The sequence below is a fragment of the Sciurus carolinensis genome, chromosome 3 (assembly GCF_902686445.1).
Source record: "Sciurus carolinensis chromosome 3, mSciCar1.2, whole genome shotgun sequence".
NCBI lineage: Eukaryota > Metazoa > Chordata > Mammalia > Rodentia > Sciuridae > Sciurus > Sciurus carolinensis.
The window spans coordinates 8,216,527-8,244,407 of record NC_062215.1 but is presented as its reverse complement, the minus strand read 5'-3'; the positions used below and the strand labels follow the sequence as shown (position 1 = coordinate 8,244,407).

The window sequence follows — 27,881 nt, the reverse complement described above, 5'->3', positions numbered from 1 at the left end:
GATCAGAACCCCTGGGACCCGCCCACGCCCTCCTCAGCTGCCCTCTCCGGCCGGCCTTCCTCCTCTCCCTCCTCTCCCTCCCCTCTCCTCCTCCCAGCCTTCCCATCCAGTAACCCCGTTTGCTCCAAGACCAGCTTCCTTTGCCTTGCTCTGCTCTGTTGTTTGTTTGTTTGTTTGATGACCCCTTGCCGGAGGAGACAGAGCCAGCCACGCTGATCGCTGACCGTGGGTTCCTGTCCAGGACCCTGCCTCTGCTGCTATCTCCACCCTCACAACCCAGGAATCCCAAAACCAAGACGTGTGACATAAAATATCGGAGTCCCTCTGGGACAGGGAAGGTGGAGGAACTCTGCAGGGGAGAAGGGCCTGGGATGGAGCCCAGGGCGGGCTGCCCAGCAAGGACCACGCCAGAGCGTCTGTCACCGGCTCCAGCCTCCGGTAAGAGCGATGATCGGGTGCTCGGGGAAGGGTGGGGTGGAGCCAATGTGTCAGGGGACACTCCGTGTCCATTTTCAGAAACAGCTGTGGTGGCCGCATCCTTAGCTCTGATTGACAGCCTCCATAAATTACCCCCCGGGCTTCGGCAGAGCGGGACGTGACAGTGCCAACGGCCGAGCTCAGGCCTACCCACCGATCCCTACGTTCAGGCCAGGCACTTTTCTCTATCTTAGAAACTCCAGTGCGACAATTTCAGTTTTGACCCGTGTTGCCCAGATCTCCTAGAAAAGTCTGGAAATACAACATATGATATCCCCAGGACTCCAGCAAATATTTCAGCAGGACTCAGCTTCCTGTCCTGCCTGGCCCTGGGGGAGAACCTTGCACTTGCTTTCATTTAAAACCACAGCGGCTGCTGTGGGCTCTGACATGCAGTAATGGACAAAGAGACAAAAATTCTTATCCTCTGAGAAGCCGCTTAGTAGAGCAGGGGAAGGGAGTCCAAAAACTTCCAAGGAAAGAAGAGTTCAAACGCAGGGACATCAGACAGTGAATGGTACGGAAGAAAAGACAGAGGGTCAGAGGAAGTCCCTGATTTGGGTCTGAGAAGGCATCTCTGCCCAAGGTGACCTTGTAGAGTCCTAAGGAGCAATGTGAAGGACGATCCATAAAGATCCTAAACCCACAAAGCTTCCTGGGCGTCTCTCTTTCTGTCCTACCCCAAGGCACAAGGAGCAAATGAAAATAAGGAATGAGAAGAAACAGAAACTGCATCACCCATTCTGCTTGTTGCCATCTGGTGGGCCCTGGACCTTCAGCGTATTTGGTTACTGTGTTTACACAGCCGGCAGGACACACAGCGATGGCCAGGAGCTCCCCAGAGCTCTCAGAGTGGTCCCTGCTTTCCTGGATTCCTGCGGCCCCCACATCCGGGGGCTGGAGCCCCACCTCTCCCCCAAGAATCCCATTGGGTTGTTCAGAGCTGGGGGCCTCTGGGACCTTCTCAGTCAGGGTCTAGATCTTTATCTAACTCAAGTCCTGGACCTGGGTGTCAAATGGGGAAGGAGGACTCAGGAAATGGTTACCGGGACCAAGAAGGAAGAGACTGGAGCGGGACTCTGGGCTGAGCATGGCAAAGGAGTGAGTCGTGTGAAGTGCCAGCCGCGGGCCCGAGCCCGGGGACACTCACCGCTCTGCGCCTGCGGAAGTGTGCACCTGCTCACCAGCCACGTCGCCCGCACCTCGGTTCATGGGATCCTCCATTTTTGACTGATTTCTGGAGTGAAAAAGCTGAAGACTACGAAGATTCCCTCCCTCTCCAGAAGTGGTGCAGTTCTACGTCAGGGCCAGAATTTGAACCCCAGTCCACCGGTCCTGAACTTGGGTTCTGGATCTCCGAGCTCTTGCTCTCGGGCTCTTCCTCCCCGCGAGGGATGAAAGCAAGCCATCCCCTCCCGGCCTCCCAGCGAGTCAACTCTTTTCTCTCCATCCTTGCACAACGGGAAGGGGCCGGTGTGCCTCAGGAAGCTTCCAGGAAGGAGGTGCTTCACACAACGGAGCCTCAACGACTCCTAGGCATTGTTTTAAGGGCAGATGAATTTCTGCTAAGAGCGGTACCCAGGGTGTTGTAAAGAACAAACAGCTGATCTGAGCCAAGACAGGCTGGGTACCATAGCAGGAGCACCCAGTGGGTCCTCAGTCTTGTAAACACGGTTGCACTGGTAATCCCTGGTCCCCATTATAGGGTTTGGGCCAAATCGTTATGGTAACGCTGGGACTGGCTTCTCAACTCAGTGGCAGGGACAGTGGTCCTAAGAAAGGCTCGAATGGCCTGTGACCTCTAAATGAAACAAGGAAGCAAGAGGCCGAGGAGGCAAGTGGTCCTCTCTGAAGTGGCTCACAGAGTTAGCAAGGGGCCTGCGGTCAGGAGAGTCCCCTGGCATGGCTGGTCCTTCCGCCCAGGGCCCAGGGTCAGGCGGCCTTCTTTAACCATGGGCTAAAGCCATTCAGGCCAGGAGATAGGATCCATATTTAGAAGAAGAAAGCATGTTCCAGCTCACTCTGCGCCTTCCTCCCACGTCACCTGCAAACCCCGGACTCAGAGACAGACCCAGCGAAGAGTCAAGCAGACCTTGAGGCTGGGCGGGGCCCACTCGCCCAGCACCACCAACCGAGGCCCTGGGCAGAGCAGCCCGGGCCAAGTCAAACGGGGACGGGGCACCGAAGGCAGTGTTGACAAACTGGGTGTGTTAGAGGGCCAGCCGGGGCGAGAACGGGGAGAAGGGAAGCTCCTGGCCACAGACAGAGCGCAGGGGAGCAAAGAACTTCCCAGATCCCTCCTCCAGCCCGGCCACCCCTGGAGAGGGCCCAGGTGTTCCGCTTCCCTCCCCGGCTGCTCTTCTGCCCTTGCTCCCAGAGCCGGGCCTTCCTGCAGGCTGGCTGTTTAACGAGGCAGGTTGAGAATTTTCAGCCTCCAACTCGTGTGTTCTAATCCTATTAAATATGCACCGGCCTCAAAACTCAGCTTTTTAAAAACTGGCTTCCCCACCCCCAGCCACCACCCCCCCACTTCGCCTTACTTAGTGGGACTTGCTCCATTCCAGCTTGAAAAGCTATTGCTCAGTTGTTGGCAGGGGTCCCACCAGCGTTTTTGCAAGGATTTGGGCTGTGATTCAGCTACCTACAGCTGTTCCCCAGTTACCACCCACGTAAAGGAATTTCTGATATTAAAACGGGTGACAAACTTCCTCCCCCCTTCCCCCAACACATTAGTTTGATTGACATCCACAGCCCAAGCGGCCAAGCTCACCCTCTCTGGCTTCTTCTCTCTGTTCACTTGATGACACACTTGGTCCTCCGGCCCCCGCGCCTAACTCTCCCCTCCTCCTCATTCTGAAGGTCACCCTCTGAGAAAGGACATGGGAGTGCCATTTGGGGGGGTACTTTAAAAACAATCCGCTAAATCTCTCAAGAACTAAGTTCTGTTCTCTCTTTATCATCAGATTAAACTCTCTTCCCACCCTTGCAATAAATCTCCCTGAGTGCGCTCCCAACGTGGAATGTCACCAAGTGGGAGGGGAGAAGCAAGACCCAGAGAGAGGGCTGAGTTGAAGACACGTGTTCAGCAAGTGCTGGGGACCACCTTCTTCTCCCTGATTGCTCAGGGGTGCCACCGTGTTCCTCTGCACCAGAAGCTGGGCCCAGGCCTGAGTTTCCCAGCCGCGGCTGCCTTCTCTAGTGTGTGTGTCTGCTTATGGAGAGCGGGTGAGGGATAGCCCTGCAGTCCACTGCCTGACCTCCTTCTGGCAGATGCCCAGTCTCACCCTGGGCTCCTCAGCTACATGTTTTTAAGAAACCAACACAACGCCCTCCAAAGCTGCCATGACACTCAGCATTCGAGGCACCTACCTTGAGGGTGGACACTGGAGAGGAGGCCTTTGAGCTCTGGCCCTGCTGGAGGCCCTGGACGCTCTGAGTTTCTCCCTTCTGTTTGGCAGACACTCTGCAGGGGAACAATAGAGTGCCCCCCCAGTACCATCAACCCCCAGGCCGAGTTCCCTTGCTTCTGGGCAGTAGCCAGTAATGTGATCCTTCAAGGCAGCGCCAAACCCCCCTGTTGGGAATTCAGCCAATCTTGGGGCTCTCCAGGGAAGAAAATTCCTTTCCCTGACCTCTGCAGGTGATCGGATTGAGGTCCCCGCAGCTTGAAATTTGATTTGATCTTTGATCTCTGCTTGCACAGCTGCGATGGTTATTATGCACCATAAAGTGTCCCAGCGCCCTGCCTGGCTCACCTGCCCTCCATGGTGAGCGCTTGGGGCCAGGTATCCTGCCAAGGGGCAGAATATTACTTCTCTGTTTTTCTCACGTGGCATTCTCTCCCGTTCAGTCCTGAGTTCTCGTTCCCCTCATTCCCAGGATTTAACCCTGAATTCCAAGACTGTGGCCATTTTCAGGTCTTTCTAAATGAGAGTATCGTTTCAGAAATAATAACGATAATAATAATAATGATAATAATAACAATGCAGTGTGTTAAGAACCGCGAATAGTTGACTGAGGTCAGAGTCTAGAAGAACACCACAGCTGTGACTACAGAAGTTCTCGCAGGAGAGGGGTCCTCAGTGTGTTCTCCAGAGCGTCATCCACGCCTGGGTCACGGGAGGATCATTCTGTGGCGGAGTGATGTGTCTGAGGGTTGCAAGTTGAAGATGGTCCATTTTATCCATTTGCTTTTGAATCAGAATAAACGATACAACAGGAATTGCTCTTCGTTGGAAGCCTGCTGTATTTTGGACCTCATGCTAATGACTTTACCTGCATGGAAACATAGAGGTCTCACAAACTCTTGGGAAGACTATACTATTATCTCTCGTTTGACAGGCGAGGAAACTGACATTCAGAGGGTTAAGTTGGTGTCTAAGAGCACGTAGCCCTGAGCAAGTGGACTTGAGATTCCCTCAAGAGCTCAAGCTCTTCAAATTCATATGCTCCCCCTTTGGTGTGCTTGACTGAAGGATCACGTGACCAGGAGAATAGTGATCCCCGGCATGCACTGTCCACAGTCAGAGAAAATCAGTTTAAGATTTATTGAGCAGTTACCTTGATTGCAATCTGAAAATAAGATCAGAAAGACACATTTTTATACCTTACTTTCAAAATTAATATGAAAATTTTATTCAACAGCCTGAAAGGCTCATAAAAGGAATAAATATACTTTTAAAAGAAACCCCCAAATGGCTATCATTTGGGGCATACTAACTTTTTATTCCTGGGTGCTCATATTGCTCTTACCTTTGGGTCTGGACTTGATAAGGAAATTTTTTTCCCATTCTCTGTCTAGCAAAGTCAGATACTTCTCTCATGACCTTCAGAGTCAAGTATGCTTAATTAAACATTTTAGCAAACATTAGTATTATTATCTTAGTTTCCATTACATTTCAGGCACTAAAAAACCATTGCAGTAGTTATTGTTTGCTATTTGAGCCACATTCCCAGTCCTTTTGATTTTTTATTTTGAGATAGAGTCTCACTAATTTGATTAGGGCCTCACTAATTTGCTGAGGCTGGCTTTGGACTTGTGATCCTCCTGCCTCAGCCTCCACTGGGGTTATAGGCGTGCCCTCAGTGCCTGTGTTGTGTTGTGTCTCTCTACTGCTCCTGCCTGAACCCTGAAAGACCACCCCCCACTTAGCTGTCTCCTGGCATCTGGCACCCGCCACCTGCCCATCTGTTTGTTTCTTCATAGGGTGGAGGCTGGCTTATGGTTTCCCCCACTGCTGATGGAGGACTTCAATAGGTCTCTGCCTCCTGCCGTGTGTGTATACACATTCTCTCAGCATCCCACAACCTTTAGGAGGCCACTGTGACCAAGAACTGAGTGACAAGTTCTCAGCTGATACAAGAAACTTTGTCCCTAAAAAGGAGGCAGCAGAGGCCTTTCTACTCAAAAGCATTTTCTTAACTTTGTGGTAAAAACATGTTCAAACTTGCAGGAAAATTGAAAGAACTGTACAAGGAACAACATATCGTCTGCCCCTGAACTTGGTAACATCAATGTTTTCGTCCTGCTTGCTTTATCTCTGTCTGTAGGGGTGACTTGGGTTTGCTTTGTTCTGCTGCTGAGCTGCGTGAGGAGGAACTGCAGCATCAGACACCTCCTCTTCAAGTCCAGATCATCCGCCTGTGCCTGGTACCCACACGCCACCGTGGCACCTGAGGAAGGGCACCAGGGCTGCTCACTGTTAGCTGCTACCTGGCTCTCCTCAAAATTCCCCAACTGCCTTCAAAATGTCTTTCCACAGCTCTTTCAGTTTTTCCCTTTGAACTGGAAGTAAGGTGACAGATTTCCTGTATTTTGGACATTGCCTGGGTGTGTCCCAGTCTTGGCATTAAACAACTTGAAAACACCCCCAAACTCCATCCTAGGCACCTGGGGTGGACCCACACCCTGACCTGGAGCCAATCAAGTTTCACGCCTTGCACGCGATGACCGTTCATTATCTAGACTCTTAATGGCAAGAGGGACCAGATTTTAATTAAAAATTCAGGTTTTACATTTTGCATCTGAAGCCGTCTCCCAACACCCAGGGCCAGCTTCGTGATGGGGTGGCTGGTCCTTCCTCTACTAAAGAGTGGTGCTAGCCTCACAGAGGAAGATCCCTAGGAGTGAGGACACCTTGCTTGCCTTTCGTTCTGCCTCATTTTCTCATGGTTTGATTGGCAGTCACGTTCACAGATGAGCTGACAATTGTGACTGGCAGCACAGGAAACATGCAAAGCCACCAAGTGCATCTGCTGCACTTCCTTATGAGCCCATCGTCAACTGCACAGGGTGGGTGCCAGGGGAACTTGCCCTGGCCTGTGTCACACCATGGACAACATCCATGGTGGTCCTGTCTGCAAAGTCAGGGAATGTTGCAGGAACCAAATGAAGCCCAGGGTCCAAGGCTTAGCTCTGCACAAGTTGAACAGCATGGCCTCGGTCAGGGCCTGTCTCTTCTCCAGGTCTCAGTTTCCTTGTCTGCAATGCCATGAGCTGTGGTGGCCTAAAAGACAAGGCTGCTTTCTTCTTCCCTCTTTCTGCCCCTGCCTCAGGAAGGAGCATGGGGGCTCCAAGTTCACCCTCGGATTAGGATTATGATGCCCTCATTCTGTGTCCAGAAGGGCAACTCTGAGGCCTAAACCTGATGAATCTGTGGAAGGTCAGGACACTGGCAATGAGCAGGAGAGAGGGTCTTCCAAGTCCTGTTGCTGCTTGGATATGTGGGTCCCCCATCCTCGGAGCATCCTCTCTCTCCCATGAGTCACAAGAACCTCACTCCACTTCATCCAGTCGTTTTAGGAAATGGGGCAGGAGGTATGTCGGAAGTAATATGTCAGACTGGGCTCTAAGCTAGCCGAGCCCTCTGAGCTCTACACTTACATAAAAGCCGGTGCCTTCTCAGCATCTCCAACCAAATGTCCAGGAGGCAGCCTGCCCTCTGGATAGCTTCAGCAGAGCTCAGCTCCCCTCCAACCACGCCTTCCAGTCTTCCCAAAGCATATGGCGGCACCCCTGTTCACCTCTCCGCTCAAGATAAAAACCTCAGAGCCGTTCTCGATTTTTCTCTTTCCACGTCCAACCCAGAACTCGTCGGGTGAGCTCTACCTTCAAAACAAAGTGGAGCTGGTCCCCTCGCACCAGCATCCCGCGCCACTGCCCAGACTACGGCCACAACCATCCTAGCTTCCTCTCTCTGTCCTTCCTCCTGTCTGATCATCAGGCAGCAACCCAAGTGATCTTCCAGAAACCAGGAAACCCGGTCAGATGGCTCCCCTGTTCCGGACCCACCAAGACTTTACATCAAGTTCTGCACAGCCCCACTTGGCCCGGCCTCTGCTCCCGCTTACCTGACCCCCTGGCCTATTGCAGGCCACTCAAGACCCTTGCCTTCCCCCAACCACCAGGCCCATCTGATCCCTTGCCATTCTTGGCAACTGGACCGAACTTCATTTTAATGTCACTTTTGCCCCCTACCTGCCACCCTATGCCACCATCACTGCCTGGCTTGCCTCTCTCCATCCTCCTGCCTCCCAGCATGTCCCTGCACTTGCTTAGCATCTGTACCATGAACTTTGGGGCCTAGAACACCACTGGGCCCAGCAGACACTCCATAAATATTTATGAGTTTAATTAACCAATGGAACATGGTTACTCCAATCAAGGCAAACAAGGATGCTGATGATCAGCCAAAAGGATCTTCTGCCCCTTTCCCTTTTTGTGGCATTTAAATTCATTCCAAAGTAAGATCTAATAGTTATAAAGACTCAGCAAAGGAAGCCATCACACATTTCTGACACAACAGAGCACCACTGTTTATTTTCTTCCCAGCAATTATCAGAGTCTGTGAAGATGTTGTCCTTGTATGTCTAACTACCTCTTTTGGTTTGTCTCCTCCATTAGATGCAAGCTCACAAGGGAAAGAACCTGCTTGTACTTGCTCACTGCTGTATCCCCAGGGTTGAGCTTAGGGCCTGGCCCGTAGCAGGTACTCCTTATGTGTTTGTTGAATGAATAATTAAGCGAGAAACTAATCAGAACTGGAAGTCTTATTAAAGATGTCATGATCTCTTCAAGGGCCATAACTTCAAATTTTTTTCCTTTTTGCAAACTCACTAGAGCCTAACATGGTACTTTGTGCTTAATAGGAGCTCAGTAAACATGTTTATTGGGTTGAATTTCACTGAACTAGCAAAATTTTAGAGACTCCATGTCCTACTTAGAAAAGCTCTTCTGGAGAGGACAAAGGCGTGGGGGACTCTGTTGGGAGACCCAGGTTTCCAGCTTGGCAGGACATAGACAAAGGGTTCAATGGGCTCATTTGCATTTTGTTTTGCATAAATATGCAAGCCGAGTGGCTGAGCTGGAGTCTCCAAGGATGTCAAATGGCAACTGGCTGTGTTTTCAAATAGAATATTCGGGACCTTACAAACACAAGATTCCCACCCAGAAGACGCCTCCTCATCTGTCCTGATTATGGCGAGACACCCTGATCTTGGCTGAACAAATGTCCCTGGAAGGAGCCCTCCCTGTCCCCTGACCACTGCCAGCTGCTTCCCCATGCTCACCCCCTACAGGGACCTTGGCAAGGCTGCCTAAGGTGTGGTGACTCCCAACAGGCCCCTGTTGACAGAGTTTAGAACAAACCTCCCTGTCCACACACAGCCCTGCAGCTGGGAAGAGCCAGGTTGGGAGACTGATCCCATCCTGGCTGAGGTTACCAGTGCCCAAGAGAAGTTTCAAAAACAGAAAACAGCAGCTCATACACCAAAGAACTCCCTCATCTTTATTGTGCCCAACACAGAGTGCTGGGAAGGCTCAGAAAGACCATGGGATTTTTTTTCCCCCCCAGTTAATCCAACAACCCTGATTTGCATGAGATTTGCATAAACAGCAGTTGTATTCAGGCAACTCTCACTTCAAGGGCCAAGATTAGGGTGGAGGATTTGTCCCACCCGCAGTAGTTTGTTCAACATCCACTGTTTAGAAGCTTGGAGACCCCCTAAAATAGCTCTTTATACACTGGCCAAGGTGAGGAGGTTAGCTGTGGCGTGCAGAACCGCACAGGTGGGGGGGCGGGGGCGGTGCTTGGCTCTGTCCCAGGAGGAGGGGTTGGACAGTAAGAATGTTAGGGTCACTCCCAGTTCTGGAATTCTCTATGAATCTCTGCAGGGGGCCGGGCACCCAGGGGCGGCTCACCAAACGTTGGGACGATACAGTAAGCAAGATGTACGGTAGCCAGATTCGGCTTGTGCTAATATTTGTTGAAGGCTTTTCTATGACAGTGACTGTCATGTGGGGAAAGGGGGGGAGGAGACGAGATTGAACAAGGGAAGGGCTGGGCAGAGGAATGTGGAATTCTCAGCCACATCGCCAATGCCTGCCAGCCATTATGTAGTGATCAGTCCTTGCAAAGGCCTGAACCCTCTCAGTTTGCAACTGAGTTGCGCCTCCTTCCTGTATAAGAAAGAAAAGCAGACGTGCTAGTTGCTACTGGTTACGGTCATTGTCCAACTCCCAGCACCAGTCTGGACCCGGGGCACTTCCAACTGGGCCTTGCTATTTACGGCTGATCCTCCCAGGTATGGTCTTTGAAATGCCCCATGGATTTTGGCTTGGAGGCAGTCGCCTTGCCCCACCCATCCACCCAGTTCACACCTCAGCCCAACTTCAGATTCCATACCATAAAGCAAGATGGCAGCAGACATGATCCCCCAGATAAAACAATCCATAGGTAACACCTCCCAAGAGCAGACCAGGCTAACCTGCAGTTGCTAAGGGAGAGGAAAGATGGGGCATCGGTGTCTGATATCTGTTTCTTTCTCCCCAACTTCCTTAATCTGTGCAGAATGCTAGAAGATGATTATTACATGCACAACCGAGTGCCTGGGGTACTGGGCTTCCAGGAAAGCCCTGCCTGGAGGAGAGGTGGGAGGAGAGAAAGGGAAAGGACAGGCCCTAAGACCTTCCGGCTGGGCTTCATTCAACTACCGCCCACTCGATCTTTACTGAAGCATCTAGATCGTCTCTCTATGCCCCAGCATCACGGCAAAGGGAAAGGAACTGGACTAGAATAAAACAAACCTGCAAAGCCTCAGTGCCGGCATCTGGTCCCAACCCAAATCCTCAAAAGCCAAGGAAACTTCTCAAGTCATATTTGTTTGCTTGTATTATTTTCTTTATAAAATTGGGAATTTGAAGTCTACACTACTTACCCTGGTGAGTTTATCAAGAGTCACAAAGGACATCACACACAGGAGCTGGCTGGACCAGATAGGTGCTGAGTATTGTTACCACCTCAGTTGAAACCAGCCCGGGAAGGACAGACTTCCCTGGAGTATTTTCCAGCTGACCCCTACATGCAGAGTTGTCCAGGTCATCTCCAGTTTGGTCCCTCGAGTTGATTTTCACCTTTTATTTCCCTTTGTCTTTCCTAAGGGATTGGAAGTGGCAGATACCTGAGAAAAATAGCTTAAAGAAGGAAAGATATATTTTGGCTCATGATTCCAAAGGTTTCAGTCCATGGTCACCTGGCTCCTTTGCTCTGGGCCTGAGGTGAGGCAGAACATCATGGCGGAAGGACATGGGCAGAGAAGCTGCTCAGCTCATGGCAGCCAGGAAGCCGTGGGGGGCGGGGGATGACCTTCCAGGGCACACCCCTAGTGACCTACTGTCTTCAACCAACTCCCACCTCCTACAGTTTCCACTGCCTCTCAGTAGTCAGTCCATTCAGCTATCAATGGATTAATCCACTGAAGAAGTCAGAACTCTCATGAGCGCGTCACTTCTCAGAAGCCCCAGCTCTGGACATCGCTGCATGGGGATCAAAAGCCTTCAATCCGTGAGCCTTTCACTTCATATCCAAACCATAAAAGAAGTAAAGGAAATGGGGATTCCTCAGTCTTTCTGTCCACAGACAGGGTGCTCAGCAAGGAGAGACCTCCCAGACCCAGAGACCTGTGACTAAGGAGACCAATGACTCTCCTCCTCTAGGGTGTCATCTCTTTGTGGCACAAGAAAACCCTTTGTAATTCAGTGAAACAAGGAGGGTTTTCTCAAGGAGCCTTTTAGCTTCCTAGAGCCCTGAGATGGCCAGAGACCACACCTGTAATGATGTAGAATAAAGTCCTGCTCCCATTTTTTGATCTGACTGCCTAGGAGACTTAGGTGCCTGAGGATTTCTTAGCCTAACTTCTCTTGGGCACTGGTAACCTCAGCCAGGATGGGAGGTTTTTTTTTAAAATTTTAATTGACTTTAATGTTATTATTTTTGTAAGCAGTTTTTAGTAACTTTAATTACCCTGCTCCACTTATTTTCCATTCCTTCCTTCCTTCCTTTTCCTCCCTCTTCTCTTTCTTTTCTCTCTCCTTCCTTCCTCCCCCATTTTTCTTCCGTCCTTTCTTTTTTTCTTCTTTCTCTCTCTCTCCTTCCTTCCTTAGCCTGGAGGCTCCAAGATAAGACTCTTGGAGTGGCTTCCCATCTACACCTCATTTTCCTTGGAGGCCTAGGAAGGGCAGGGCAGGAGGAGCAGCACACCTTGGACTCCCCTCAGCTGACACCTGAGGCCATGTGCACAGCTATTTGCTCACAGATCCTTGGGTCCTCTCCCCACCTTGGAATGTTGCCAAACTCCAGGAACTAGGGATACAGGGAGGGGGGAAAAAAACATATTGTTGCAATCCCTCCTCCCCCTTGATCATTAATTGTATCCTGCTGGGAGCCCTCTGCACCGGGGTGAGCATGTGTCAAACACATTTCCCTCTTCCCAGCACTTGCCAAGGGTGTGTTAGCCTCTTATTTTTGAACCCCCCCTCTCTGAGGCGTCCGGAGAGTCAGACCAGAGGAAGGAGGGGGAGGAGAAGATTACAGCGAGCAGCAGGCTGGGGTCAGGCTCTGGGCTGGAGTCCGAACTTCCTCCCTGGACAAAGGATGGGGCCCGGCAGTCCTTCTGCAGAGATCAGCTGTTGGCTGGCCAGGCAGGAGACCCACTGTGGTGACCGGAAGTTAAGAGGAAATGGTCTCAGTTGGGCTTCTCCTTAAAGGATGGAGGAGCCGATCTTTTCTCTAGCCCCCTCTTTCTTGTCCTGAGGCCCCCAAGACAACCCAAGGCCGCTGCTGCTTCCCCTCCCAGCTGTTTTGAATCTTCTGAGAGAGCAGAAGAAGCAAAAATATCCTTCCTGGGTATTTATTTCCCCTGGAGGGCAACAAAGATACATGATCAAGAGACCAGGAACAATCGATTGCCTTCTACCAGGGGAAGGAGAAGTCCCAATTTGGGGGGCCTGGAAATTCAGTGGTTTCTTCCACTGACTGAGCTCACAAGGAAGTCCTCGCCTTTGGAGTTGCTCACAGCACCAAGGATGAGCTTCCCAGCAGCTCCACAGAGGACCCAGGCAGGTCCTTCTCCTACCTAACCCTCTCTTCCCTTCAGCCCCGTGATGTAGGAAGACATCAAATGGCTCTTGCAGATCAAGTTTGCTTCTCGAAAACACTGATTCTGCCTAATGCCGAAGGATGCTTTTCCCTTTGGCAAGAGAGGGAGCTATCAAGCTTCTGTTCTGCTTTACCACAATCACTCCCTCCCTCTGTATTATCATTATCACTAATATTTTGGTACTGGAGGTACTCTGCCACTGAGTGACATCCCAGCCTTTTTCATTTGTTATTTAGAGATAGAGTCTCACTAAGTTGCCCCACTGGCCTCGAACTTGTGATCCTCCTGCCTCAGTCTCCCAAGTAGCTGGGAATAAGGCGTAATACTGCACCTGGCTCACATGTGATGTTCTCAGCCTCTATGGGTTCCATATTTGGGCGGGCCTAAGAGGAAGCTGCTGGGTACTATGGCTTCCTGTGTAGCACAGGAGAAGCCAGGCTTACAGGCAGAGAGGTCTGAGTCTCTGCCTTCACCTCTGACCTCACAAGGTAGGTCACCTCATGACCTGCCTCCTCTGAGCAGCATGAGCTTTAGGGCAGTCATCTCCAAATTTATTTTTTAAAGATTGAATGTGATTGTGTACGTAAAACCGTTGATACTTTGAGTAGCACATGTCTTTATTATTGCAATAAAGTTAAACATGCTAAGAGGGACATCTTAAAACCCCTATTGGATCTGCCTCATTTACCAATGTCAATGCTACTCCCAGCCACACGGCTCCTGTCCCCAGTGCAAGGTCATCCCCTCTCAAGTTGAGAGCATACATATGCCCACTAGCCATAGCTCTTTGCCATCCCATGAAAACTCAATGCAAATGGAGACAGGCAAAATATGCCCAAGTCTGGCTCTCCTCCGGCCCTTGCCTGACTTCCAGGAGGCACCCCGAGCACGCCCCCAGGTATGGCTGCTGTTCCTGCCACGCTCCGCCTCAGCATCCCACATTCCTATGAGCCAGCATCTTGAACCCAAGTCACAGCCGGTCCTTGAGGCAGCCTGAGGCCTGACACTCCCTGTCAAGAAAACGCACAGGGCCCCCCGCTGCCCTGTCCCCCACCACTGCCCCAATACTGTCCTACTACTGTTTCTGTGTAGCACATCCAGCCAAAGCAAACAGTGCTCTGGAGCCAGCCTCCAGCAAGCAGCTGCAATGCAGAGTTGGAGGCTCTTTCAGGAAACCTAGGCCTTCCTCCGCCTGCTCACCCTGGGAACCCTGTTGGGGGACAAGAAATGAAGGCCGACCTCTCCAGTGGCCCTCACCCAGCCTGACCTTGCTCTCTGGAAGAGCTGGTCCTCCTCCCTCCAGGGCCCTGACATCCTTCTCAGCCATTTTCCACACACTGGAATCCTGGGTCCTGCCACGAACTGCTATCTCCTTTGAGAAAAGAGAGAGCACGTTGTGAACATAGTGTTAGGAGCCATAAGACTAGTTATGCAATTTTGATATCATCCTATATTCATGGTTCTCAGACTGAGTTTGAGGTTTGGAGATGGATGAGAATCTCACATCCATGAGAAGAGGAGAAGCAGGAAGAAAAAAGGGAGAGGAAGAAAGAGGAACCCCTGGAGGGAGGGACCCAGGGAGGGACCCTTGGCACCTTTGTCGGTCAGATGATGCATGTGTTTTTCCCTTAAAACTCTAGATGGTCTTAGATTTTGATTATTTCCATTTTACATCTAAGATATTGCCCCAAAGAGAAGGGACTTGCCCAAGATGACTTGGGTGGTAAATGGCAGCGCAAAGACTGGAGCCCAGGTCTTCCAGCTCCAAGGCCAGGAACTTATATTCAGTTGCTGCTGTCATCCAATAACTCTGAGGTTAACTCTCTATATAATTCACTTTTTCAGTCCCACCAACCGGAGTGATGCCTCTATAGACTCAGTGGTCCCCGTTGGTTCAATGGTCAGGTCTGCATCATTTAGCCAAGGCTGGTAGCCCCTAAGTTAGGCTACTGGTGGTGGTAATGGTGGTGGGAGACGGGAGTGGAGTGGCGGGGGCGGCTGCAGCCGTGGTGGAGATGGTGGTGGTGGTGGTGGTGGTGTTGGGAGAGGTGACAGATGATGATGGTGATGGTGATGGCGATGTTGGTGGTGAGGTACTGATGGTGATGGTGGTGATGCCTGCAGTTGTGGTGGTGGGGAGTCGTGTTGGTGGTGATTGTAACCATGGTGACGGTGACAGTGATGGTGGTGGTGGTGGTTGCAGTGGTGGTGTACGCGGTGGGTGGTGAATGGCAGTAGTGGCGGTGGTTGGTGGTGATGGTGGTGATGGCGGCTCGCTCTTCTTGTCACTACCAGCAGTGGTGGGAGTAACGTAAGGCATTGATGAACCAGCCAGGGGGCTTTCTCCTTGTCTAACATCCTCCCTTGCATCCCACTCCCTGTCTTCTGATCTGATTTTGTTAAAAAAAAAAAAAAAAGCAGAACTCTGGACTTTGGTTTCTTGGTAGCAACATCTGTAAGACGATATGACAGCCTCTTATTTATTTATTTTTGAAAGGATGTAAGGGAAACAGCTTCCCTTAGTCAAACAAAACACACATGCCCAAGGCTTTAGAACTGGAAGCTGCCTCTCCAGGTGGAGATGAGATGGAGACGAGTGGGCCACACAGCGTCGCCCCTGAGTTTCCTCTTACCCCTACTCTTCTCCCCTCGACTCTCACATCCAGGATCAGGTCAGCCCAGGGATCAGGCATATTCCCTCAGAGCTCTGGCCCAAGTGTGGCTTAGCATCTCTCCCTGGGTTCTTCTTAGCTCATCTGAGAGACTGGAATTCCAAAGAGAGAGGGAGAGAGAAAGACTGGGACAAGAAAACCAAAAGGAAAACAAACAAAGAGAACACAGGAAGTTTAGCCAGCAGCCAGCTTACAGAGCTTACTTCCTGAAGCTTCGCAGTCACTCAGCCCGAGGGTTGGCTACCCACGTCATGACTCTGAGTAGCTCAAAAGGCTGGGACGACTTAGAAGACACCTTCCAGAGGCCAAGCCCCCTGGAGTTCTGACTTGCTTCCGCGTGGAAGTGGGTGTAGTGTCGTTTCACCTCTTCTTCTTGTCACTTCAAGGTCTTGGAGCCCAAGCTAAGATCACCCATCTCAGAGCCCACCTGGGGTGGTGATGGGAGGTGGTTCTCATGCCGCTGTGCCTGGGTTTGCCCGGATGTCCAGCAACGCTGGACAAAACAAAGAGCACGCCCTTCTGTGACTGACCTGGCTCTTCTCATCGGCCCCAGAGCCTGACAATCACCTAAGCACGTAAACACTTTCTGATGAGATTACTGACACCCCTAAAGCAACCCCCAGCCATTGCTATGGACGGCCTACGCCAGTAGAACTGAAAAGCTTGGTGTGAGAGATCGCCCTCCGCCATTTTCCTGGCTGCTTGCTGAAGGCAAGATTTTTCAAAGACTGGGACAATTTAGCCCTGAACGCAAGCAGGTCCCCTCTGAAGCTCTCAGCCCACAGGGTCCTCCTGGGTGGGAGCTGGCCCGAGGGTGCTGCAGGGCCCCAGCCTCCTCTGCTGGCTCCTCTCAGCTCTAGGCTTCATTTCCTGGGACTCTGTCCCCTCGTACCCCTCATGCAGTCCCTTTGGAACTTCTCAAGAAATCCTGATAAGGAGCACGAGGTTGGAAAGATAGAAAACAAGCAGGAGAACACTATCTGGCACATTTGATTTCTCCTTTGCCATTCAAGTAACAATCTGTGCCTGGTCGGTACAGACAGCAGATTTTAGTTATTTCGTTCACCTCCTACCCCATTCCCATCCCAGGGGTGGGGCCGACTGATATTTTTTTTCAAGGCTGTACTAAAAATTCCAGCCTCCCTTATGATTCCAACACCCAAATTACCATTTCAGGCACAGCCTGTCACTCACAAGCTAGCCCCAGAGGCCAGCCGCTCCCCCGTGCCCTTTGGGGTGGCCTTGAAGCATTTGGAGACATGGGAGGTGCACGGCAGTCCCTCTCCTATCTCCCACACGTGTTGCTGGAGGACTAAAACTGTTTCCTTTTAGCAGACTCTCCCTCAGGGTTATCGCTCCCGGCTCCATAACAAGGCCTAATCTATCTACAGAAGTCAAATTGTTTCCATGTCCCATCCCTTAGAGGGTGGTTTTTCTGAATCTCTTTGGAGAGTGGGAGTGGAAGTCCCAAGGAGAGGAAGATTCGCCCTGGGAGATCCCCAGCCTGGTACTCGAGGGCTAAGTTAGCCTGGTTCTGCAAGAACATGGATGCTCCCTCGATTCCAGATGGAGAGCGTGGAAGAAATCGCTTCAGTTGGGGAACTTGTTTGGTTATCTTGTAGTGTGCACTGCACTGGGGCTAACTCATCCTGGCCGGTCCTTCCGGATGTGGCCTTGCTCAAAACCAGGCTTTGCACAGGAGTCCTGTTCTCTGGGGCTGGCTCCTCCCAGGCAGATAGAGGGTTTCATCATGGATGACTCAAGAGGTTGAGATGCGAGCTCTGCTGATAGCTAACGAGGCCTCCAGCCCCATCTGCCCTCACATTCTAGCTGTTGACAGGTCCAGGCGGGCTGGCCAAGCAGCCTCCCAACCAGACTGAGACGAATGGTCTCGGGCTCCACTCCCCTCTGCCTCCAGGTCCTTCTCCTGGACTGTAGTCCACCTCCAAGGCTCCCCATGGATCAGTTCCAGGCCATGATTTCCCTCGTGGGCAAGTGAACAAACCAGGATAAACGAGACCGTTACTACTCTCCACGCCCCCCATCCTGGCCATCTTGGAGCTTGGCATCCGTCTCTGGCCCTTCCTTACTTCTTCCCAGACTCTCTCCTTCCCTCTGGAACTCTTCAGGACCTAAGTAAATGGATCTGAATCTTGACTCCTATTAAAAATCATGAGGTAGGCCCCAACCTCTTGTGTGCAGAGGAGACTTTTAACTAGTTAAGGAACAGAGAGAGAGAGAGAGGAAGAGAGAGAGAGGGAGAGAGAGAGAGGGAGAGAGAGAGAGAGAGAGAGAGAGAGAGGGTCAGCTTGTTCTCCAGTCAAAGCCACGATGGGGAATGGAGGCCTGCTTATTTATCAGCCACAGCCAGCAGCTCTGAGGGTCCCAGCTCCTGGGGACCAGTCAGTCCCTGAGATCCCAAGGACAGAACTGGAAACCATCAAAGAGACAGCCAAGCAGCTCCAAAGGCTCCATGTGGCTACCAGACAGGCTGGCTCAGGACACAGATCTTGTCCGTGACTCCTCAAGTTAAACATCACTTTGGAAACACTGGAAGGAGCCGGGAGTACTGGGGCACGTAGGGAGCCATGATGCCCCCCAACCTGGGGGCCGGGACCCCAACCCATCCATGTGCAGCGTGGGCTGTGTCCATCCTTACAGGGTTCAGGGCTGAGGCTGAGACCGTGCCAGGTCCTCATGTGGCAACGGTCCACAGAGGCAGGCTCAGGGGCCTCAGCGATAATCACGCACGCCCTTGCTGCTGCTGATGTTTGGTCCTCTAGATGCCTTTCACGCGCATGCTCTGCCCCCTTGGCCGGGCCTCGGCACACTGCCCTCCCTCCTGCACAGGGGAGAGAGCGGCCGGAGGACACAGACCTCAGGCCTCTGTCTGGCTCCTCCCTTGCAGAAGGGAATGGATGAGGCTGAGCCAGGACAAGGGACATGAGACCTACAGTCACAGTGGCCAGGCTTGCAATGTCAAGGGGACCAAAGAGTGAGGTCATGTTAGTTCTTAGAATTGCTTGGTCCCGGCACACTGCAGCTTTAACTTTTCATCATCATGTGAAGCTGGCCCACAGTTAGGATAGAAGTTGTTCAAACACCGACAAGCTAAAGGAAAAACAATACACCACTAATTACAATAGCAGCCACTAACAAGTAGGCGTTTATATGTGTGTGTGCAATGTGAATATACGCATGTATATATTATACATATATTGAGCTTTTCTATCCCATTATGCTATAAATATTACATAAAGTATCTAAAATATTCCATAACTTCTTGTTTACTTAGAACTCAAAAAAATGATGACAATAGCTTTCCACGTCAGTAAATCGGTGTGTACTCCTTTTTAACAGTTGCCTAGTGTTCCGTTGTATTGATCATAGTGGACACTGGTATTTTCTTTTGCACTTTATATCATCACAAATAATGCTGTCATGATGCTTCTGAGCATATCCTTGTGTGGCTGTTTGATTATTTCCTTAAGATAAATTCCTGGAAGTGCAGGAACTTGGTCAGGTCACCCCTCAGTGCACCTGCCAGAGGGCGTGTCCCTGTGCAGCCCCGGCAGCGGACTCCAGGAGTCTGAGGGCTTAACCAATCAATGCGCTAGCTGTAGGGGGCAGTCAGAGTGACGGGGTGCAGGTCGTATCTCGGGGGACCCGGTGTGACTTGAGTTGAAGACTGGACTCTGATTTTCTCTGATTTTAGAGAGGTTCTAATGTTTTTGAACAGAGCCTTACTTGACCCACAGCAGAAGCAGCAAGAGGGACAAAGCAGAGGCCCAGAAATGGCACAGAGCCCCCGTCTATCTGCTTGAAGAACGGAGAGCAGGGAAATGGGCGGCAGGGATGGTGGGGGCGGGGAGAGGGAAGGCAGGAGAGTAAGAACCGGAGCAGGAGCAGCAAGGCAGGGCAGGGCATGTCCTCCAGGGAGTCGTTAGAGATGATGCAGAGATTTGAAGTCTGTGCTGGAAGGCTAGAGATGCTGACGGTGCGGGAGGATAAGGGAGCAGGGAGATTGGAGGAGAAAGCCCGATTTGTTCTGGATAGTTGGACCGTACACACCCCTGCAGAGCTGTGAGCTGGGCTGGAAGCGGGCTTGAACCCAGGGCTGCGGCCGCAGAGGAGGAACGCCCTGAGAAGAGAGGTCAAGGACAGACGCTTGGGCAGTCCCAACTGTCAGAGCGGGAGGAGATAAAAAAGAAAAGGCAAGAGGATGATGGAGCCAGAGCCACCAGGGAGGAAGGAAGAGGGTGGGCGCACTCCACGGGAGGGAGGCGCAGAGAAGCCAAAAGCGGAGGTCAAATCACCAACGGGCAGAGAAGGCGCCCCTGGAGCCAGCCGCAGCCCAGCTCTTCTCAGAACGAAACAAGGCCACCACCAACCTGCCATGGGCCTGGAGCAACTTGGGCTGAGCCTTTACTAAGCTCAAAAACAGGAGTGAAGCAAAAGGAAGACCTCCTAGGCCCAGGACCGCGGCAGCAGGGATGTTCGTCGGCCCAGCCAACCAGAAACGCTTCCAACCAACTCCTGGCTCAAACTGCTCAGGCCAGATGGGACCATCTTTTCTCCAGTGGCAGAAAAGAAGGCCCAGCAGACAGAGGGGTGCCACACAGAGCGAGGACTCGGCCTTGCTCTGGCGAGGGCAGTGCCAGAATGGCAGCCCAACCGAGCACGCTGTGTTTAGAAGCAGAGCGTCAACCCGGAATGGGAAGGGTAGCATCTCCTCTCGGTCTGTGTCACGGGGAAGCTGTGTCTGAATTCCCTGCTTCTTAATTCAGTGAGAAAGTAAAGGTCTCCAGGCTGACTCCAACGCCACCTTCCCTCCTAAAACAAAATCCCAGCTACAGGAAAAGCCTTCTCCCAGGAAGCTGGGCACTCTGCCACAGCCCCCATGCCTTGCTCTCTCTAGGCAGTGTCCTGGGTTATAAGTCCCCCGCCCCCAGTCTCAAAGAGCAGGCGCAGCTCCTTCCTGAATTCTTCTGCTCTGCCTCCTCCAGGACACAATGGAGAGCACACACCAGGCGGAACAAAACAGTGGCAATTGATGACAAATGGACTGAGCTGCCCCCACGTCCCCTCCCCACTCTCTGTTACCATGGAGACACCAGCCAGCCGAAGCCAGGAGATCAGGAAATGTCCATAAAGGACGGTCTGGTGGACACAGGTGCTTGGGGTACCAATGCATCGGTAAGATCCTTCAATCAGCTGAGGGTGAGAGAGGGAACTGGGGACTAAGGTACAGAGATGGGTGTTGTCCTTGGGCTGGAAGCCTCATTTCTCTCCCTCAGTCACACTGAAACGTGTGACATTATTCACCAAAGCTCTTTTCAATTTCCATTCCTAATTTTCTCATCTACCTACAGAACCCACTTAAACTCTAAGATGGGCCTCTGGGTATATGCTCATAAAGCCATGAAACCAGGTAGAAGAATGTTCCAGAAACTTGATCTCCAGCACTTCTCCTACCACTTTGGAAAATAGGCAACGAGTTCCCTGGAACTGCCAAAAGATTCTTTTCCGATTCCCTCCCTTTGGAACAAACAGCGAACATCTCCTTGAAATTTACAGCTAGCAAAGTATCTCTTTAAAAGGGCAGAGACTTACAAGTTGGAGGGAGAAAGAAGAGGAGACAACTTATATTGTGGTTTATTTTTCACTACTAGTTTTCTGAGCAACAGGAAACCAATAGTCAAATATTAACTGGAATTGTACCACAGCCCAACAGGTCTAGTGGAGATAATTTCCCCCAAACAGCTGTTATCAACATAGGAGGAAGGGAAGAAAAGAACTTCCAGTAATCCCTACTTTTTAATGCAAACGTTCCTATTTCCAGTGCCATTTGAATTTTTCAAAGTCTAAGCATCCAGCATGATTCTTGTAATTCCACAGGAAGCCCACAGAATCTGGGGGCAAGTTCAGCCGCTTCCTTGCTCTAGGTTTCCAGGTCATAGATTTGTTATTTGTGTAATCATCAATGTCAAGATCAGGATATTTATAGTAGATTGGCAAAAACCTAGCAAAGCTCTTTGCTTCTAGAAAACACTCAAAACATGTCAACTCATTGAATACTGAAAAAATTTAAATTCTTACTATAGTAGAAATTACAGTTAAATTTCCACTTTCTCTTTTTTCTTCCATTGTAAAACCGTCCTGTGATTACCTGGAGGGTGACTCCACCCATTTGCAAGGTTGAACCAATCAGAGATGGGATGCCTATCCCCCTGCTTCAGTGATTGGTTAAGGTAAATGAAGTCTATGCCAAAGGTCAAATGCCGGTTTCCTCATCTGACTCCTGTGACAGGCTCCATAGGGCTTCTAAGAAAGGAAGTTTCTACTTTGTTAGAGGAGGCAACCCCAACCCACCTCCTGGTTTGTGGCCAGCATAGTTGAAAGATGACAAACCTAGTGCATAGGCCATGTCACCTTCCTGAAGGAAACTAGCCTGAAGATAAAAGTGAAACCAATAAATACAGAACAAAGGGACAAAATAAAACCCAGTTCTTGATGACTTAATTTTGTGTTGGATCAAACCAACCCTGAATGCCACTTAATCCATCACCCTTCCAGTAGCGTAAGCCAATAAACCCCATTTTTTTTTTTATTTATCAGTTTAAAGTGGGTTTTTTGTTTACTAATTTAATTTTTAAATAAAAGTCCTAATAAATAGTTCTTATTTTTTTTAATAATAAAAGATTCTAACTAATACATTTACTAAAACAGTCATCAGTTTGATGGTTTTACTCTTAATGATTAACAAAAAAAAGTTTTGAAGTCATGGAGATTGAGGTGATCAATGAGATCTTCTCTCTGAAGAGTAGGCTAGGTATTGACAAAAGTATTTAAGCACAGTGGGCTCCTCAAAGTCCTTGTCGAAGGACGGATGGGGGAATGTTAGAAGATAGAAGTGTATTGCATGCACTCCGGCAAACAAATCCATCTTTATATGTGGCAAAGGCTAATATCAAATGAATTTTCATTCTCCAAACATAAAATGTGGATCATTGTGAAGGACAGATGTCGAAGGTGCTCAATCCATCCAGAAAAATAAGGAATTTACCCTTGAAACGAGTAATATGTAGATAATCCCAAGACTGTTTGCCAAGAAAGATGTTTACACATTCCACTGGAATTAAACTATTTATTATTTGACTGAAAAGGAAGCATTAACTAGACCATCAGTCTGCAGAAAGGCCCTCTAGTTACTCTGACCAGGTACACAGCAAGAAGTACTGAGAAGTTGTGGCAAATGTTCTTTGGGGAAATTTTATGATTTACTGGCAGTTCTGAAACTTCAGGGATGAACTTGTATTTTGTTCTTTGACTCTCCAAAAGGGCAAAGTTAAAAAAAAAAGATGTTCAGGAAGTAACGGCTAGCTGGCTGGATGGACAGAAAGAGAGAAAGAGGATGATAGAGGTAGATGTGTAATAGATACAGTAGGTGATCGAGATGGGTAGACAGGTGGATAGGTGGATGGATGGATGGAGGGAGGGATGGAATGATGGATGGAATGGAATCAATGGGAGTTGGAGACTTCCCTGGAAAGGACACAAATCTATATCATACCTTCTAGTCCTAAACATTCTTCCCCAAGACAGGAAGACAGTTCTAGTCCCAAACACGTTCTCCAATAGCATTTGTGTTTTTTAGCTTTTTGTTGCTGGGACCAAAACAACTTGGAGGAGGAAAGATTCATTTTGGCTCATGGTTTCAGAGGATTCAGTCCATGGTTGGCCAGATCCATTGCTCTGGTGAGGCACAACATCATGGTGGAAAGGTGTGGCAGAAGGAGAGCTGCTCACCTCATAGCAGCAGGGAAGCAGGCAGCAGAGAGAGAGGGAGCGGGGTGGGGAGGAAAGGACCAGGGATAGGACAGTGCCTTCCAGGGCATGCCCCAACTGACCAACTTTTTCCAACTAGGTCCCATCGTCCTGTAGTCTATCCAGTTATCGGTGGATTTAAAACAAAATTTTTTTCAAACCAGTGGATTAATCCATTAGCCAATGAGGTCAGAGTCCTCCTGATTCAATCATTGCCTAAAAGCCCCACCTTTGAATCTTGCTGCATTGGGGACCACACTTTTCAACACATGAGCTTTGGGGGAACATTCCAGACCCAAATCATAACAGTATTTGTCAGTTACCCTGGCCTATAATCATGGCCACAGATGCCTCCACAGGTATCCTCGTGGAAGGCCACTTCTACTATCTTGGATTTACACGTCCCAGATCTAATTCATATACCTTTTATTTCTTTTCTTCTCTCTTCAAAAAAGGACTTGCATGTGCCTCAGAGTCATTGACTTCCATACTGAACCATGTCTACTTGCCAACTCTACTAATTCTGGTCGTAGAACCACCATTTTCCTTTGCCAATGCTCCAGATGAGGAAATCCTAACAGCTCCTGGCTTCCACGGCCCCCACAGGCAGCCCGCAAGCCTGTAAGAGCCCACCTTTCCATTTCCACGGCCATCGCCTACTTGAGGGCGATGGCTTCTCACTCAGTCAGGATCAATTGCTTCTAAACCAGTCTCCCTCATTTCCACTGTCCCCCCATTCATGAGAAAATATGATTCTATGTCAACAGAATCCATTGTTTCCAGTTAAATTTGTTCATAAGATGGAAAAACAGCCAAGTCGCTCTGGATAGGGCTGGAATGTGCAGAGGAGTAGCCCAGGTGTCCCCCCCAGGATAGTCCTGGAGTCCTTGGCATTGGAACCTCACTTCTGCTGCCGCTGCCGCTGCTGGCTTGGGAAGGCTGCTGAGTGTCCCTTCTCCCCACTGGGTTACAGTCACTCCTACAACCTGGAAGCAACGGGGCATTCCGTCTCCCCACTTGGGATCGCAGCGTCGTCTGCATGAACCTCGCTTCTGACTTTGAACTTTCGCGGCTGCTTTTTCTACAGGGAAACAGGCCTGTGTCTGGGTCCAGGCAGAGAGCAGTCACCGTTCTGTTGGTTTCCTGTCCCTGTCCTGTCATCCGCGTCCTGGGGACCAAACAAGCCTTTCATACTTCAGATAGATGATTTGATGACAGAGAGACAGACAGAGATAGAAGATAAGTGATAGATGATAGAAGATAAATGATAGATGATCGAAGATGGTAGAAGGATACATAGATATAAATACAGATATGGATCTCTCTAGGGGAGTTGGCTGAACCATGAGTTCATCAGAAACCACCAGTCAAGAACAGCAGCTACAGTCCATGTCTATAAACTTGTTTTCCAAATGGAGACTTGGGAATCATCCTCGGTATTTCACTCTGGGCGGGGGATGCAGCTCAGTGGGAGAGCACTCACCAAGCATGCGTGAGTCTTGGGTTCCATCCCCAGCCCTGAAAAAAAAAAAAAGAAAATTAATATTTCCCTTCCTTCCTCCAATATGAAGTGAACAGTTTCTTTTGATTGCACCTTCTAAATCTCTCCTATCTGCCTCTTCTGGCCATCTCTGCTGTTCCTTCCCTGGCTTCAGGGTCTTATCATCTAATGCTGGGGCTGTTATGGTAGCTACTGATAGGTCTCTCTGCTCCCCAAATCATCCCCCTCATTTCCGTTTGCTTACAGCTTTAGAGTGGAAGAATATAAATATGGCCATGTGATTCCTCAGCTTATATTTTTCATAGTTCCCTTTGGCCTAGAGGCCAAATCCAAACTCCCTTCATATCTGGCCCTTGCTCCCATAATGGTCTCCTCTACAGTTTTCTCCCCAGAAGCTCTTTTTGAGAATTGGCCCACGTGCCCCTCCCTATTCACAGGGTTCAGACAAGGAGACCCTGTTAGAACACCAGCCCACTGCATGGCGCAGCTTGGCCCTAGTGGGCATTTGGCCCTGGTTCAGTCTGCAGGCTTCCTGGTGTGTGCAACGGTGTTAAGCTCAGGCTTGGTTCCTACCTGTGCTGTCCACTGTTCTTGACAGGAACCTGCTGGGAGGACAATGGAGCCTGCAAACAGGAGTAGGAAGTGGAGCCAAAAGGTGGACCTGGTCATACTTGACTCTCTGGTCCCAGTGGACCTGAAGCAAAGTTACACCCCTCCCCTTGCAGGGGCACCCTGATCAACACTTCCTTGGGCTCCAGGAGCTGCAGTAGTATTTCTCCCCCTGGCTTCTCTTTTATGCAGGCTGGAGTTGTGCATTTGTGTTTGCACTCAGCGGTCCTAACTATGTACCCACTTTTATCATCTTGGCTCCCTGAGGCCAGGTTGACGTTGGGGTCATTGTGATCCTCGGTGCCTACCTCGTTGCTGGCACTCAAAGTTTGTTGAATGAATAATTTAGTTGGCTGCATTTCTAACTCAGAATCAAAAAAAACTCTGCGCAACAATCTGATCTAAGAGACTTTCCCAGGTTTCACGACTTCTTTGCCTCCTGGAGCAACAGCATCCTTCCTGTGGGGAAAGCTCAGGAGTTCTAGCAAGAGCACCGGGCACTGAGTTCAGCAAAGCCTGCAACAGCCATTCACATGCACTAGCTCATCCGATCTGGAGGGGTCCTGCTGTTGTAAGCATCTCCCTTTTCACACGTGACTGTACGGAGGCCTGCGGAGGCAAAACAGCTCGCCCAAGATTGGTCACGTGGGATTGCTCCAACTCCAGTCCAGCTCTGCCTGGCTCCAAATCCAGCACTCTTAGACTTTTTTCCTTCTGGGATCTTCTCACTAGGTGTCCTGTGCTGCTTGGCTGTCTTTGATCAAAGTCCCAGAATGTGAGTATGTATTTAAAATCCCCATCCCTTCGCTGCTAGTCACTTCTGCCAGGTCAGAAATGGAAACACTGGTGGGGGTGGTGAGTGGTCACAGTCCACACCAGACCCAGACCCAGCAGCTTTCACTGCTAGCAAAGTGGAACTGGCTGGAGAGAGAGAGACCCGGCATGGGTCACAGTGCGGCCCTCCCGCTGCAGTACCAACCCCCCTCCTCCTGCATCCACAGGAAGGTGATTTTAAGAGCTGTCATTCTGAGGAAGGATCAGGCAAGTGAAGGGACCTCAGGAGTGGATAACAAAGAGTTAAGGCCGCAGCTGCCAGCGTGCTCGCCCGCGGGGTAGAGTTATGCTCAAACTGTTCCCACTGGCGACCAAGTCAGCTGTCATCGGAGAACAAAGAGTCCCCCAGAGCTGCTCAAGTTGTGTCACACCCGGGAAGCCCTGAGCACTCCCTGATTAGGATTTCTAAATCAGCCCCATCGAGGCCTGAAGAATAAAGCTGAGGAACAATGAGCCGGCTACATTCACAGTCAGCCGTCCGGCCAGGCTGCCGCCTCCCGCCACCACCCCCTTCCAAGGGGCCTCAAAGGCCACTTCACCTCCATCGGGACAATCGAATCTCCTCCACAGCCCCCAGTCCGCTGGAGCAGTGTCCAGAGAACTTCGGGAGTGGGGTGAGGGGGGTTGCCACACTGGGGCTCCGGTTGCTACCAGGGTAGTTGCAGGGGGCAGCGTGAATACAGAGGGAGCGGTACCAGGATGGAGGCGGGGCGGAGCTGCAGGCATAAAGGAGGCCACATTTGGGATTTGGGAGGTCAGATTTTGCTGTTCTTCTTTCATTCCAACCAGGTTCGTGCTGAGTTTTATGCTGGAGTACTGGAAAACTCCACCCTGACCCCGGTCCTGAGTCTGAGAAGAACTCTCACATAGTAAGTGGAAGCTACAAAAAAAGACCTGGGGGCCTGGAGCCTCAGCAAGACCACGCAGTCAAGATTTCTTATTCCCAGCCGAGCCAGCCAAGCATGACGGAGAACACTGCAAGATGTTTCCCCAGCACCTTAAATGCAGAGCTCTGATCTGACCTCCACGTGAGGACATACATGTCATCTTTGCAGAGCTCTTGTTGGAACTGAACGTTCATTGGTTCCATGTCAATGTTTAAAAAATGCCAAACTATTGTTGGATTTGCATATGCATTTAATATATTTGCATCCTCCAGAGAAGGATGAGTGAAACCCCTCAAAGGTGGAAGGTTTTCTGGTTTTTGTTCTTGTCTAAATATTTTTCTTTTTCATCTATCAATAGCCAAAGTCATTGCCTTGGATGGTCTTCCAGCTCCGGTTGTTGTGGGGTCCCTGATAGGGAAAGCGGGGGAAGCTTGAGGGTTGAGGGGAGGGAACCTGTAGCTGCAGCACAGAGATGCTGGTTGTTCCCCCTCGTGGGAGACTGGTCAGCCCTCTACAGCGGGCAGACCACCGAGAGGCATCAGCATGTATGGTCCCTGCCTGCAGCCAGGTCTCCGTGGCCTGATGCAAAGAAGGTATTTCCAAATTATGTGCCCCTTATGGTCCTTAAGCCAGCTGGAG

At 50.4% G+C, this 27,881-nt stretch overlaps 1 long non-coding RNA gene across 2 annotated transcripts; it reads left to right on the top strand.

The window, feature by feature from the left end:
* On the top strand, positions 1-27,545 carry LOC124981121 (uncharacterized). Of its 2 annotated transcripts, none has more exons than XR_007107925.1 (4): positions 1-438; positions 20,591-20,780; positions 26,254-26,296; positions 27,145-27,545. It is a non-coding gene; the product is annotated as an uncharacterized LOC124981121 (long non-coding RNA). The 2 variants fall into 2 exon arrangements; XR_007107926.1 differs by having other exon boundaries at positions 25,511-26,296.
* Positions 27,546-27,881: the final 336 nt, after the last annotated feature.